Here is a 15377-nt window from a genome sequence, read left to right on the forward strand (position 1 = left end):
GATACCTCCTCTGTCAAACATAATCCCACAGACTGATGGAGTGGCACAGAGAACAAGCAGTGTACAGGGAAGAATTCAGGACCACTATCCTGCCAGCTGCTGTTGTTTGGCAGCAGAGGTACAAGGCACCTACTAAGAGCATGCATGAGTAGTGTAAAGCCCCTCTTACACACATGGGACCTACCATGGGCACTTACTTGCCTCAGCTGCAGGGTAGATGAGGAAGTAGAGACACAGTGAAGAGGACTCCACTCTCTTTCAGCCAGCTATGACTTCCGAGCCCATAGCAATAGTGAAGCCTCAAACTTCTGCTGGCTTAACATCACTGAAATCAAGCCAGGAGGCAGAAGTGGAGAGAATTGGGTCACATTCCTGTAACAGGAAGCAGCAAGTAAATCATCTGGAAGACAGGACCCCCATCCTAGCTTCCTGGGGATTGCACAGCCACAGCGAGGTAGCTGCACATAAGCTGGGACACCTGCATAGCATGGGACAAAGATGCCAGCTGGGGAACTGGGAGCAGCATGGATGCACCAGCATGGCATTGCAGCCAGGCTAATGAGCCTGCAAAGGCTAATTGCCAAGGCACAGCCCTGGGCTGCCCTGGTTTCGGAGACAGCCTTGCTATCCGCACAGGAGGGTTACATTACGCTGCCTCATAGTCAAAGGGCTGGAGTTCTCCCCCACCACCCCTGTGAGCTGTTAGGCATGTAGCACAGAAAATCACCTAGCCAGGGGACTCCCCTTCCCCTGTCCTGCTCCCCCAGGAAAACAAGCACCCTGCGGGGAAAGATCTGGTCCCGTCACTGCCATCCTGAGCTGCGATTTCTATTGACTCAGTCTTACACAGATGGGCCCTGTGGTAACCATCTGGAGGGCAAGTGGCACCCCTGGCACATGGGAACACAGCGAGCTTTCTGGGGGAGGAAGCTGGTTGATGATTTTCTCTCTTTCTTTCTTTTTTTCCCCTCTTCCACCCTGATTTCTACGTGGTGTGGTGTGCTTTGTGCCATTCTCTCCACTTCCAGCCAGCACTTCAGTTCCCAAAACTGCAGCTGCTGCGACGATGTTACAAAAACTGATATAAATATTGCCTCAGTGCCATGCCTGCTGGAGGCCTGCAACACAAATAAGAAATGCCGTCTCCCGAGGAAGTCATGTGCTTCCCCAAGTGGCTGCGGTGCTGTCAGAGCTGGGAGGAAAACTTTCCATCAGAGCGAGGAAGGCAGCGAGCGGATGCAGCCAAACAGATCCCACTCCAGCCATTGCGCTTAAACAGCCAGCGGTTGCAGATGTCTCCCGTGCCCGTGCACATCTCTCTGGGGCTTTTGGCAGAAGCCAACAACCGCACAGAAAGCAGGGAGGCCAACGTTTTGGGCAGTAGGGGGACTTTGCATCCAATGAAAGTAATGTTCCTCATGCTCTAAGTTATTTATTTTGAGGGAAGAGATGTAAATTCATGCTTATGACAGCTCCAGATGGCAGGTATTTTCTCATTACCTTGACTTCTTAGCATTTGCTCTCCCTTGCCTATTAGGCTGCACTGGCCTTAATTTAACTTCCATGGTTTGAAACTACTGACGTCAGGGCTGATGCAGGAGGGGGCAGAGAGAACATGAAGCCCTGGTTTTCCTGTAGGGTGTTATATTTAATGAATGATGCACTGGGATGACCGGTGAAGGAGCACTCTTTCTTCTTCAAGCTGCTTCTGCACTGCACCCTGTGGGAAGCCATGAACCCATGCCCATTTCTCAGAGGTGGCCTTCAGATGCTCCTGGTTTTTGCCAAAGACCTTTGCAGCCATGGGCACCCTTCCCTCTGCAATGGACTTTGGATGATGGAAACCCCTTCCTCCTGATCCCCACAGAAAAGCCCTCGAATGGCTGCAAAGTGTGCACCGTAAAGGGTTATCCAAAATGCAAGTTCCTGTTGTTGCCAGAGCCAGTGTTGCTCTGTTCCAAGTTCTCCCATGGCAGACAAGAGTTTGTGGGGGAAAAGATAAAAATCCCACAAAACACAAGAGTCGGTAAAGCTGTACAGCCAGAGGAGAGGGTGTGCCAAGACCTGCCCAAGCAAACTGATCAACCAGGTGCTCACATATATGGGTTGCTGTGCTGTGTGCCAACGGCTGGATGCAACAGAGATTCTGCTTACCTCCTATTGCAGCTACACCAAGCACTCCTCAGCAGCAGCTGAGCATTGTAAAGTTCTGCAACAGGATGACTTCCTTTTTTCCTCTTTTAAAATATGTAAATATTTTTTAACTATTACCTTTGTGCTATTTGCAGTGTCGGTGGGTATTCAGATGCACTGGGACATTATAGAGCAGCACGTGCAAAAGTGTACCTGTGAGGACATCATTCTCAATCCGCACACACAAGATACTTTCAACTCTGATCTTCTATACTTAATAATGTAACATTACCTCTCTCTTTCCTTCTCAGAGCTTCGCTCAGGAATTTGCAACCCTTTTTTAGATGATCAAGTCTGTCTTCCCTCTTCCTCTGCATCAGCGTTTGTCTCCCAGAAACGGATGTTGTTGTTCCTACAATGTCCTGCCTCACCAAGGCTTTAGGCAGAGTAGAGCAAATTCTACTCTGAAAATATGAACAAAAATTATTATTTTTAAACAGAAGCAAATTTCAGGAGTGTTCATTTGATAGTTTTGTTTGCATGTTTTGCTTTCACTTAAAAAAACCAAACAACAAATCAAACAAAACACCCAAACAAACAAAAACCCCAGTTAATATATCTATCTGTGTGTAACAGCTCTGGCTACCACACACAGAGAAGTATATTTTGAGTTAATGCTGAAAATTCGGGAGGCCCAGCTCTGAAGCATGGCATGTGTACACATGTCTGTATGTGTGAAAGAGGGGCAGAGGCAGAGAGAGATGAAATGGTAGCTCTTCAGATGGTGGAACATTTGGAGAAGGGGATATAGGGCTAGTTTTCAAAATATATTGTTGCAAATGTTTCTGTTGCAGGAATTAAAAACCCATATATATATATCCATACAAACATTCTGCTAGGAAAATGTGGCTTAGGAGATTTAACTCTTCTCTGAAAAAATGTTGTTCCAAACTGCAAGTCTAAATTCGAACTGTGGACCTGTATATGCATCTACATCTGAGCTAGCCATCTTAGGCTCCCTTTATCCTCTGCACAGATCTAGTCTAGGCAGTGATTCATCTCTTCCTACAGCAGACATGTAAATAGGTCAGATGAATCATGGCCTAAAAAGTGCCTTTTCCCTGTATTGACTGCAAAGGGAGCTTGGTGATGGGTCCTACCATATGTGTCTACACTGCCAGTGTCTACAGTGAGGTGAGATGAATCCTAGCTTAGGCACAGAAAAGGAAAAACATTTTATTTTTGTTTTGAGGCTGGGCTTTCAAGTGCTAAATTATCCTTTACTTTTATGGAAGGTTCAGCTGCAAATCATGATCAGTGATACACAGTGTACACAGTTTTTCTCTCAGAATATGTGGCTGCCACTGCCAATTATGTAAAATACATTTCTTACAACAAGAGTCAGATTACAGTAAAGCACATACAAGCTCATGAGTTCAGGCTTGGGAAAACACATGCATTTTTTTTTTACTCTTCTGTGAAGGCTTTTTGCTTCCTCAGACAGAAATATAACTGTGCGTGTAGTAACTGCAGCCAAATAAGAAAATAACTGTACTGCCTGTTATGAACATACAATCCAGGTTCTCACTCCTATTCTTACTGACATCTGAATCCAAAACATTCAGTTGGTTGGGTACAAGGGGCTGCCCTAGTTTCATACAGAAAGAGTAAGAGAGAAGCCAAACTGGGATGTTTATGGTAGGACAGGCTTGAGAAGCTGAGGGAAGGAACCCTGAAAGTTTCTGCAAAGACCTAGCTTGAGTTTAAGCAGCTGCAGCTCAGTCCTGCACCCAGACTGGCTGCTGCAGAGTTGCATCCCACAGCTCCAGAAAGGTTCACTTGTCACACACAGCATCAGATACAAACAAAGTCATCCATTTGTACTGTGCCAAAATTACCATGTCTCCTGGACAGGATGGAGTCATCTTGGTTACATAAAGACCAGAACCAATAAGCCCATGAAGACCCAAACCACCTACAAGCACAAGCACAGGGTCTGTGCCCAGCATCCCTGAAGGACTCACGTCAAAGACCTGGTACAATACACTTGAAACATCCCTACATAAAGCCATTTAGGCTGAGCAGGGTTTAGCAGGTCCAGCTCTACATCATACACAGATGAATATCCTTAGTGGCAGTGTGTTAGTGGTAGGCTGAACAGCAGTGTTCATGGAGCATTGCACTTCAGCCAAGAAGCTAGATCAGACCAGAGCTCTTCCTGCAGCTGGGGTGTGGGTAATACACAACCCAGGCAATCCCAGCATGCTTAGTTCACAGTTGGTTCTAATTAATTTAGTAACATATGCGGTCATGCAATGTTTCAATCTTAATATCACAAAGCGTTTCAACATTACTGACACATCATGTTTCAAGTACACTCAATTACAAGATTTCTGGAATTAAAGATTTCCTAAATTTCATATCAGGGTAAAACTTCCTGTTCCAGTTCAGAACAAAAATACATTTTAAAACATCTGAATGTCTTGTAGAACAGATTTTCCTCTTAATACAAACACAGATGTAGTGTGTAGGCCCATACACAACAAAACACTTAAGCACATCTTAACTTCAGTCCTGCAAGTAATTTCATCTTTAGGCATATGCCTAAATCCTGTTCCAAGCTTAGCTCAGTCAAATCAAGGCTTTACAATATCTGTTTGTATAGAAACACTTAAGCTGCCTGTTGATGTTGCATTTCTGCAACATGATGTTGCAGCTTAACAACTCTCTAGTGCAACTGCTTCTTGACTTGTTTCAAGGATGGTTGCCAAACTGGGTTGTTGATCCATCTTTAAGTCCCAAGACTGACCTTATCTTTGTGCAAATGAGCTGAGTAATTGCTTATTTAAGGAAGTGTGCAACATTTTGAGAAGTAGGTTCAAATGTGGATTGTAAAACATCACAACTGGTTGGTTTGTTAATAGTGGATGTTCTGGAGGGACAAAGGAAATTGAAAGGATGAATCATTATCCAGATGAAGTTCAAAAGCAATTTAAAAGTAATTTCATAATCACAGATGTGTGCCAAATATACCCGTCCAGCACAAGCTGTAGGCTTTGATTTTTGTGAAGTCTGCAAGTTCTTTCCCTTGCTATTCCCACTATAACCTTTTGCAGTGTGGTTTGAAAAAGAATGTAAGCTGAAATTAATGCCTTCTAAATGTTCCATATACCTGTTTCTTTCTATAGTGCTGTGCTACATCGACAATATTACTGTCAATGCACACAGTGGAATACAAATACTTTTCCCTTTGTGGTTGTAGTGAGCTCATGGTTGGAGTAAAGGTAAGTCAGATCGGCTGAGACTGCATCAGGAGGACAACTCCAGCACTTACTCACAGGAAGGTCCCTGGCTCCTCAGCTAATGTTAAAACCCTATATTACAAAGAACAGGCATGAGCAGTATTTGTCTCACGTGTCCAGAGGCTGTGTACATTCTGTCAAAGCTATACAAAGTTCAAGGTAATAACCACAGTCAACAGATGCCCTCTCCATTTGATGCTTATCCATCCTCTCCCACACTGGTTGTGTGCCCCTAACAGGTCAACTGCTATAAAATTTTAGGCTGTGAGCCTGCAAGAAGGCATGCTAGGGCAAAGTTCTGCAGGCAGATATCTTCTCCTTGACTCCTTGGTCTCTCTTTGGCCCATCACTCTCTCAGCTGTAATCTTCACAAGCTTTTGCAGCCTCATAAGAATGGTATGATCTTTCACTCTTTTGCTTTCAAGATATTTTCTTCAACAACCTTGCACAGCTTTTGATTTTCTTTAAAACATCAATGGTTGGTTGCTAGGGGAGCACTTACTACTTCACTAATAGATTGGAAACTCATCCGGAAAACAGCAGTGCAAACAAAACAGGAATTGATCTATCTCTTATATTAAATGATCATTTTCTCAGAAAGGCCCTTGGAATTTTTAATCTTCAGACTTGTAAAAAGTTATAGTTTGTTCAACTCACACAAAAAGAAGGGGCTCACTGGCTGTGGCTCAGATGTCTTGACCCAAGAGCCTTGTTTGTCTGGGATTCCTCCTGAAACTCTGCAGTCCCTGTAACTTGGATAGTTCCCTGGAGATGTGCATGAAAATGGGGTACAAGCAGCATGTTAGGAAATGATAAGAAAAGGGGCAGTAATGTCAGCTTGAAGAACTAGCCAATGTATTTTCAAGTGAGAACATAAACATGCATCAAAACATCCACTGGAATACACAGATAGAAATGGATTCATTCAAAGTCCTGTCCCTTAAAATGGTCCATGTCACCATCTTGCAGTCTGATTTCCCACCTCTTGCTTTCAAGTCAGACAGCTAATCACTGGCCAGAAACAGTACCATAACACCATGAAAAGCAGTTACTAGTTCAGGATAATGAGAAGCAAGCAACCTTGAATAAATGACTTTTGAGCAACCAATTAGCTGAATTTTTTGCATTATACCACAATAAATTCTAATCAAGAACATGCATTTATAAAAATCAAAGTTGATTTGTTGATATCTGAAATAAAAAGTTGGGGCAAGTTGTAATGACCTATTTGTTTAACTTTTCCCATAGGTAAGGCCATTGCCTAGCTAATACTTCTGTTCCATATCTGCTGACAGTCATGTTCAAATGCTGAATCTATAGCTCCCTAACACCACTGTTGCCAACATTTTCTATTGCATTTAATGGTAAATGTCAGTTTTCATGTCCGTTACTTGAAATACCAATAGTACCTCTTTAAGAAATGTGGCTCAAAATAAAATAACTGATTTCTAGAGATAAAAATCAGCAAACCCTTGGAATGTTGTTGCACATCTTATCTAATGAATGCTACTTGAAGGTTGTGTTTATTTTCTGCAAAACCACAACCTTCCATGAAAATGACTGAAATATATTTGCAGAGCTTCAGGAATAACGCAAATTTTGATCTAAACTCACTGTAGTCATGATATTTTTTAGAATGAACTCCCATCAGAACTCTTAATCTTCTTCACAGCTCTGAAGGCTGAAAACATTACACCTTTTCAAGACTTTAACCACGCCGAAAAAAGAAGTGCTATCTCACTGTAATAATGTTGTCTTAATTATGTACAATACTTAGCACTAGTTTTACACTAGATGAGTCATAGTAGAAGCTTGTACTTTGCTGTTTGACTAAATCCCACAGCACTTAGAACTCCCTGCAGTGAATGCTTACCAGCTTGTGCTCAGCTCTTCTCTCAGACCACAACTGCTGGATCCTTCAGGGGATACTGATTTGAAGGGTGCTGCAATAGGATGAGCAGACAGTGTAGTTGGAAATTAGGGCTCAGAGTCATTAAGAATATGCCAGAGAAATGTCTTGAAAGCTGCTCAGGTGTTTGTGCTTCTCCAGTCATGTCCATTTTAATTAACTGGGATCCTAGAAACCATAAAGCTAGGTTTCGTTCCTTTCTTTTTAAAGATATTTTATCTTCTGAGTAGAAAGGTAATTTTTTGTCATCTTATGTTGTGTGTTGTAACAATGAAGACAATGCCAAACACTGGAAGAATTTCTCCCTTGTCAGGGTGATGAGGCACTGGAACAGGTTGCCCAGAGAAGCTGTGGCTGCCCCATCCCTGGCAGTGTTCAAGGCCGCATTGGATGGGGCTTTGAGAAACCTGGTCTAGTGGGAGATGCCCCTGACCATGGCAGGAGGGTTGGAACTAGATGATCTTTAAGGTCCCTTCCAATCCAAACCATTCTATGATTCTATGATGTATGGAATCCCTGTTTACTTGCCTTACCCCATCTAATCCTTTGCTAATAAACCCATAGAAGCAGATACCTATCATTTTACGGAGAATTTTTACTACTGGGCTCTCCAGTGAGATAACATGGTCTGCTGGGCACCCCTTCATTTGTGCAGATTTCTTTTCCTTCCTATGGTTCAGGGCTTGTTGAGCTCAGTAAAATCCCTGGTAAGCACTAGATCTTCCCTCAGGTCCCTCCACATGCTCATCTCTCGGACAAAACTGTCCATTCTCAAACCAGTTGTTACCTTGACAATTCAGCTCTCTTCATCTGAAATACGTGAATAGTATCTCCTTCAAGTCTTTATAAATGGTGTTGGAAACTTCAAAGGAAAAACACTATGAGATAAATCTTTTTAAATGCATTTATAAAGTTCAAGAGCAGATGGACTTGCAGCAGAGTATACTGCAGTCTTCATTCACAGTCAGCAGGAGAGGTAGGCTCCAGCCTCAGGTTCTTTGAATCTCTGTCTGAAAGACCACATAGGAAACTTAGTTAGACATTGTGAAAAATTGTTCCCATCTGCCTCCCCTCCTTCACCCAACAGATATGCAGAGTGTCCAAGTACCTGGCTATCACAGATCACTGGGAGGCAGTTGCTGAAGCCTCTTGTTTATGCAAATGACAAATATTCTATTAATTAAACATCCCCGTAATGAATGTCCTGCTATGGCACCTTCCGAGAGACTCTTGATTAATTGAAAGAAATAAAAAACTTTGTGTTGAAATAACAGCTGGTTATGGTACATACCAGTATCAGCTGATAATCTAGAGACATATACTTCACCAGGAAGCTGTCACTCCTACACGTTATTTAAATAGAAGCTGTTTTTTGAAAACTTAGTACCTCTAAACCAAAGTTTATTAACATTTGGGTAGTAGGGTCTTTCTAGTTAACAGTCAGTGTTTTTCAAAGTGCAATACCTGTCTCACCAAAAGCTTTACCCAGAAGAAACCATGAGGAGTGGTGTGCATGCTATGCTATTGTGTGGTGCAAAGAGGATGCATCCAAGTGAAAGGACAAACAAAACATTCTGCTCACGAAATCATTTCATTTCCATTTTAGCCAGGAATGCACTAAATAATGCATCATTGCTTGGCTACTCAAAAGGTCACCTTTCGGTCTCCAAGCAGCTGCAGCAGCTGTGTTCCCCCGAGACCCTACTGTGAGCACAGAACAAAGCGTGAGAGCTGATGACAAGCTCAGGGGTTGCAGACATGGGACAGGCTTCTGGAGACCTTCCAGCAGCTCCAGTTGAGAATCACTGCCAAATTTCCTTTCTCTCATTTTTTAGTTCAACCCCAAATAACCTCCTCCTTTCCCATCTCCTTCCTAAGTAAATTCGTTGTGTGTGAAATAAGAGAAAGTAAACAACCAACTCAGATTTTGACACTGTGCAGGGACAAGTATCCATGGAGATTAGGGATCTCCTATTCATCATTGATTTCCCATCACATTGACAGGAAGGTACAACAAAGAGAATGTAATAGCCCCCCAGGAAGGCACTCTGTGAGGCTGAGTTCAGCTTAGAGGCTGCTGAGTCTCTTATTCCCAAACTATAATGCAAGCAAGCTGATTCTGCAACAAAAATACATACAAAGTAGAAGCATCTGACCAACAGCTGGTCTAGATATAACCCAGATATTTGAGACTTTCATCCAGTAGATCTGGATTAAAGAAATTGGTGGCTTCTTACATATTATCACATTATCAGGAATCCAGATAGGAGTTTCGCAGCTAAGAATCTATTCAGCTTTCTAGAGCAGATTGTTGGCTATGATATGTGGACCTTAGTTTGGATGGAGGGAGTTTGAAGGAAAAAGAAAATCAGTGTGGATTATCATTTAATTCAGAATCTGTCCTTCTAACAGGTAGGTACAGGGTGGTACAGAGGAGACATCCTGACCAGAGCTGGCTTTTATTTGATGGTGGGTGAAGCAGCATGTTGTTCTTGTAGGATTTCCTCAGTGATGTCTTCCACAGACCTAATCCTGTTCCATTTCCTGAACACCTAAATCAAAATTACCTACAACCAGAACAGCTTTTTTTTCAAATTAAATCAAACAAGCAAGGAGAGAAACAACAACTACATGAGAGAAAAACAAGCATGTAACTCACTGTAAGGGCCATCTTGCATTGATGCATAGCAATCACTCCTAGACTACAGCTTAGGGAACACTTTATTTTTAAAGGTCCAGCACACAATAACAGAATCATAGCAGACATTCATCTAACCATATGCACCACTCATGTCTTTTCTTACCCAGAAAAACAAGCAGACTTTAAAAAGGGATGGGGAAAAAACACACTAATGCACAAGCACTGAATTAAATATAACACAAAAAAACCTCCAGTGCATATGTATTCTTCGGCCCATCCAGATGTGCTTTCATCTCCGCCAGTCACTCACACATCAAGACTGCCGCAGACCTCCATGAAAACCCCCTGAGCTCTGGGATTCCCATCCCTGTTCCTGGGTGATGTAGGACTCATTAATTCCAGCTGCTGCTGTTAGCTTTTCCCCACTGCAATGGTTCAGTGTCACCATCAGCCAGCACAAAACCCTGTCCAAAAGCACATGCCATGTGGCTAGACTCTGCAGTTCAGCAGGCTGCCAGCCTTGCAGCCACAGTGGGCACAGCAAGGTGACAAATATCAAAGGACAGAAAAGAGAGCAAGGGGTAAATGGGCCTATAACATTCTTCAAATTAAAATTAAAATTAAAATAAAATAAAATAAAATAAAATGCATGATATTGCAAAGCAACCAATTTTCCTATAAACTGTTCTTTACAACAAGCTGGATGTAGTAACAGTGAAAGCCAGAGAGGCTCTGCAGCTGTGATCAAACAAACTTCCTGCTTGCTCACCCCTCTGTCACTGGCACCCAAAGACCCTGAGCAGCATGTACTGCAAGGCAGGAGAAAGCCCCATATGCTTCTGACAGCAGCCATAGCTATTTTTCAGGAACGCTACCATCAGGTATGGGTCATTACTGGAATTCAGTCTGCATCAACATTACAGTATATACCATTTGGTAGATACTCCAGTTGGGGCCAGGATACCACTGGGATTACTTAGCTCATCTAGCTGAGCCCAGGTCTGCACTGGCTTGCATAAAAGAGAGCTAAAAAAAAAAGCAAGTCTTCTATGAGTAGGCTTAGTTTTTTTCAGCAGGAGCATGAACCTCCTTAGCAAAACCTCTGTGAGCCTGGAAAGAATAAAAGGCTGAAGGCACAGACCAGTCACACACTATTTATTTAAAATATGTGATCCCAGAAAAACTGAAGGCCATTTCTAGCTAGAAATCCAAGCCAGAAAGTGATGGCAGCCCACTGGCTGGCTGACAATCCAGAGTTTAGTACCAGACCAACAAAGAGCTGAACAAGCGTTCTTCCTAACGGCAAGAGAAGCAGGAACGGAAGCACACAGCCTTTGCACTCCAAGCCTTACCTTGTCTTCCTGTGCTCAAAAGCCATGTGCTTTTGGGCTTGCCTAACATGACTTTAAAGTCTTTGATGCATTCTGAATTTGCTAAAGATCTTGACATCGTTACCACTATCCTAAGTCATGTCCTTTCCTTGGGCTGCCTCTAAAAAAGCCAGCCTCTGTTTGCTGACCATACAGGCAGCTTGGTAAGAGGAGTCTTCCAGTGAAGATCCCTGCGCAAGGTGCATCAAGTCAAGCAGTGACAATATTGCTCCTGTCCCCCTCCCCATTTTTACCCTATTTTTCCCTCTGGATAATGAGACGATTTTCTTAGGCAAAGCAAACCATGACCAACACATAAAAACTGCAAGACTGGAGTAAGAGTGTGTCTGTGCTTCCGAATCAGGGTGAGCAAGTTAGCCATTTCCTAGCTGCATATTGAAGCAAGACCAAGAGAGAACCTGTGTCCTCCATCCCATCTCCAGGCCCCCAAAGGCAGGTGAGCCCAGCCCAGCAGCTGGATGGGAGTCCCCCAGTGCTGCAGTGAGCACCACACTGCATATGGTATCTGCTGGTCAAGTAAGGTACAACCATAGTAATTTTTTCTTCTCTCGAGCGTATTTTCAGAGCTGTCCCCTTTGACATATGTATTTAATGGGCTGCAATCCGTTTAACACATGTGCATACACTCATTGGCACTCACACACAGAGACCTGATTACATACAGCTTCCCTTACAGTTCTGATAATCTGGATAATTTATTCAGGTTGGCAAAGTTTGAGTGTTTTTCCATTTCCTCTGCAGAAGGGGAGCAATGTGATTGTTGCTGTGGTGATCCTTCCCTTAATATTTTTAGCCATGATCGGGCTTAAAGTTATGACTGGCTCTGGGAAGTGTTGTTTTATTAAGGCACAATATTAAAGCACTGGTGAATAGCCTTTTGTTTTTCACACAATATTGTATGTATGTATATGTATATTCCTTGAAATTCACTTTTACAAATGAAAACATATAGACATTCCTTTACCATAAACAGGGCTGGCTTGGCCTTTATTTTGTAACCCCTGTTCTCCTCCACTCTCTTGGTATAAATCTGCATAGTCAGAACCTCTGCTTGCCTGCGATTTGTTTTCAGGAGGGTACATACTTACTCAGAAACACCAATGCTGACATTAAGAGTAATTGCATGCATAATCCCTCAGGCATGGGGCTTAAAAATGCTACCTCCTTCCTCGTTAGTGAGGTTAATGACTGCTCTGCAGAAGGGGAGCAAGGCGATTTCATTTTTTTCCTTCATTCATGAGGCTGCAGAGCCAGCATTCCTCTTTCTGTGGAGAGGACAGCAAATGTCAGCTCCCTGCCTTCATTTAAACCTTGATCAATGAAGCTGTTGGCAGACAAAACTATTATGCACAGTAAGAAAAGAAGCACAAACCTTCTCCTACTGGTGGAAGTGGCTGATGGCAAGTTATTCCTATTTGTAGCCTGGGATGTAGACATATTCTTGCATGGCTCTACCAAAGTAAGAGTAGTAGCACCCACTCCCCCCCGCCAAACCTAAGATCTGCCATTGCACGCTGGTGAGGGTAGAGGTCCTGCCATCAAGTATCCTGTGCATGTTTCCTTCACTTTGTGTAGCAAAATAGCTGTGTCTTAAAAGCTGCAAAACTGCTTTCATTTGACTGCTTTCCCATAACCTGCTTTACATGCTTCACACTGAGTTCTCCCATGGGATTAATCACAGAAAAGGGTACCATGCAGTACAGATGAAAATAAAAACTCAACTGGGCCAATGGAATGCTGTCCTCTCATTTAGTCGTGATTTTTCTGAAAACTACTGTCTGAGATGAAATTTTGTTTTTGTGTAGTTTAAAATCCAGCATTAACCATTCAGGAAAGTTGACAATTCTGTTTCTCCATTGTGTATCTCCTATGGGTGTTTTCCAGCATGTAAAACAATTTCTGGATTCTTATTGTTTGAGGTGGGAATGAACAAGGGACTTGTTAACTTTCCATTCAGGCAAATAGAAAGTAACATTCTAAAAGGTTTTATAATTTCCATCAATGCAAACAAATGTGTTTGGTATATTTGGATAAACCATATTCAGATATTTGCTCTTGATATGCACTAACAGAAGTTACCACAAAACTTTCTTTTGCAATGGGATTGCAAATATAGGTGATATGAAACCATATATTTTCTTAATTTTAACAAGAAAACTCCTAGGATCAGAAGTAGAGGAACTTCTTAACAAACAGATGTGTATATTTATTTACACACACACACATTTATTATGAACTACATTACACATGATGACAAAATACAACAGCATGAATATGTCTGTGTCTTTTGTTTCTAACTGCTTCTCTAGAAATGTCAGGATTTTCAGGATTTCATCCACAAGTTTTCAGTAAGAGCTAGAAACTCATGCCTTCCAAAAAAGCAGTTCAATCCCCTGTGGTCTTAACGCTCCCTGAATAGATGCTGGTAGGTTCGGCAGCCTGTTGATGCAGCAAACTATGTCAGAGGTGCAAAAAAACAACCTGTGCCTCAACTGGTGGAATTAGGACACGTTTTCCTACCATCTCTCCAATTCTTTCCAACTGTCAACAGCCTGGTGAGGACACTTGACTCTGCTTTCCCACTGATCCCTAGAAGCAATGCATCAGACATGGATGACACGCGTAGCTGCACCCTGTGTGATACTTTGGGGATGCCCTGGGTTATGCACAGTGGCTGAAGAGGAAGGCTGTGCCTGTGTTCATCCACACAATGCCAGCAGGCCTCCCATAGTTGCAGCTGGCATGTCACTGCTCCATGACAATTCCCTCACCAGACCATGCAAGGCACAATCCAGCCTGTGATCTTAACCAAGCACTGTCATGGGGATGGCAGGATTTGACAGCTGGTTTGCTTTCACCTTGGCCCTTTCCATGCCCTGTCCCAATACTTCGATGCCACCATCACCAGAGTAATCTGCAGGTGTGCATTCATATGTGCTGTGTACATGCGTGTTCTTGCCCACACTCTGCCTTAGAAATAACAGAATTCTGCAAAGAAAGGCAGTGGCAGCCCTGAAAGCTGGGAAAAAGCATACAGGGTCAGCTGAACCTCTTTTCTGGGTCATTTTAAGAGAGTCAGACTTCACTCCACACACCCACTGTAATTTAAACCCAGTCCCATTGTAACAGAAAGAAGCCAAAGCAAAGCAGACTGAGGGGTGGAGCCCAACCTGCCCAGAACTACTTTTGACACCTCTCATTAGCCATAAATGCCAGGTCTTGCTTCCCATGCTCAGCCAAAGGTGATGGATTTTGGCTCACTTTCCCTTAGCATCCACCAGGCCTGACGGAACTGCAGCTTCATGGGACCAGGCTGATCCTTCTACATCCCGCGCTTGCCGCAGTCAGCTCCATCTCCATGCAAACTCTCTGCATTAAGGCAACCTTCCAACACATACTCCAAGCAATTAGAAGATTTCCTACCTGCTGTAAGGCAGCCTTATTGTGAGTGTATATCATAACACAGCTTTTTTACGTGTTATTCCACACCCGGATTGCTGCCTTTGTTGCAGGGGGCTGAGCTACAGCCCCTGCGGGAGCTATCAACAGTGCATTTGCAAGCAGAATGTAGGTTTCTGTGCTATTTCTGAAGCTCTGCAATTCACTTCCTGCCTTGCACGCGGACTGAGGTTTTGCTTAGATGCAAAGCTCAGATTGAGCTGTCAGTCACAGTATACTTCTCTTTTTCCTGTTTTAGAAAAGGGATTCATATCTGTAAAAGATGCACTCAGCTCAAAACCCTGTAGCCTTAACTACTTTGGCTCTAGAGCAAAATATGAGAGAGAGATGAAGGTATGTGATAGAATTAAGTCTGTGCTACAAAGGAAGCCTAACTGATGTCCAAATCCCTGCCTTCCTGAAGTACAAACAGTCATCTCCTTCGGCTGTACTGGGCTTGGAATCAAATCCCCACAGAGCTTGATAAGAAGTTATGCAGGTAAAAACAAGCTGAATTTTTGAACAGTGTATCTCCTAGCAATTTCAATGATTCCTGCTGACAG

The sequence above is a fragment of the Strigops habroptila genome, chromosome 1 (assembly GCF_004027225.2).
Source record: "Strigops habroptila isolate Jane chromosome 1, bStrHab1.2.pri, whole genome shotgun sequence".
NCBI classification, from domain to species: domain Eukaryota; kingdom Metazoa; phylum Chordata; class Aves; order Psittaciformes; family Psittacidae; genus Strigops; species Strigops habroptila.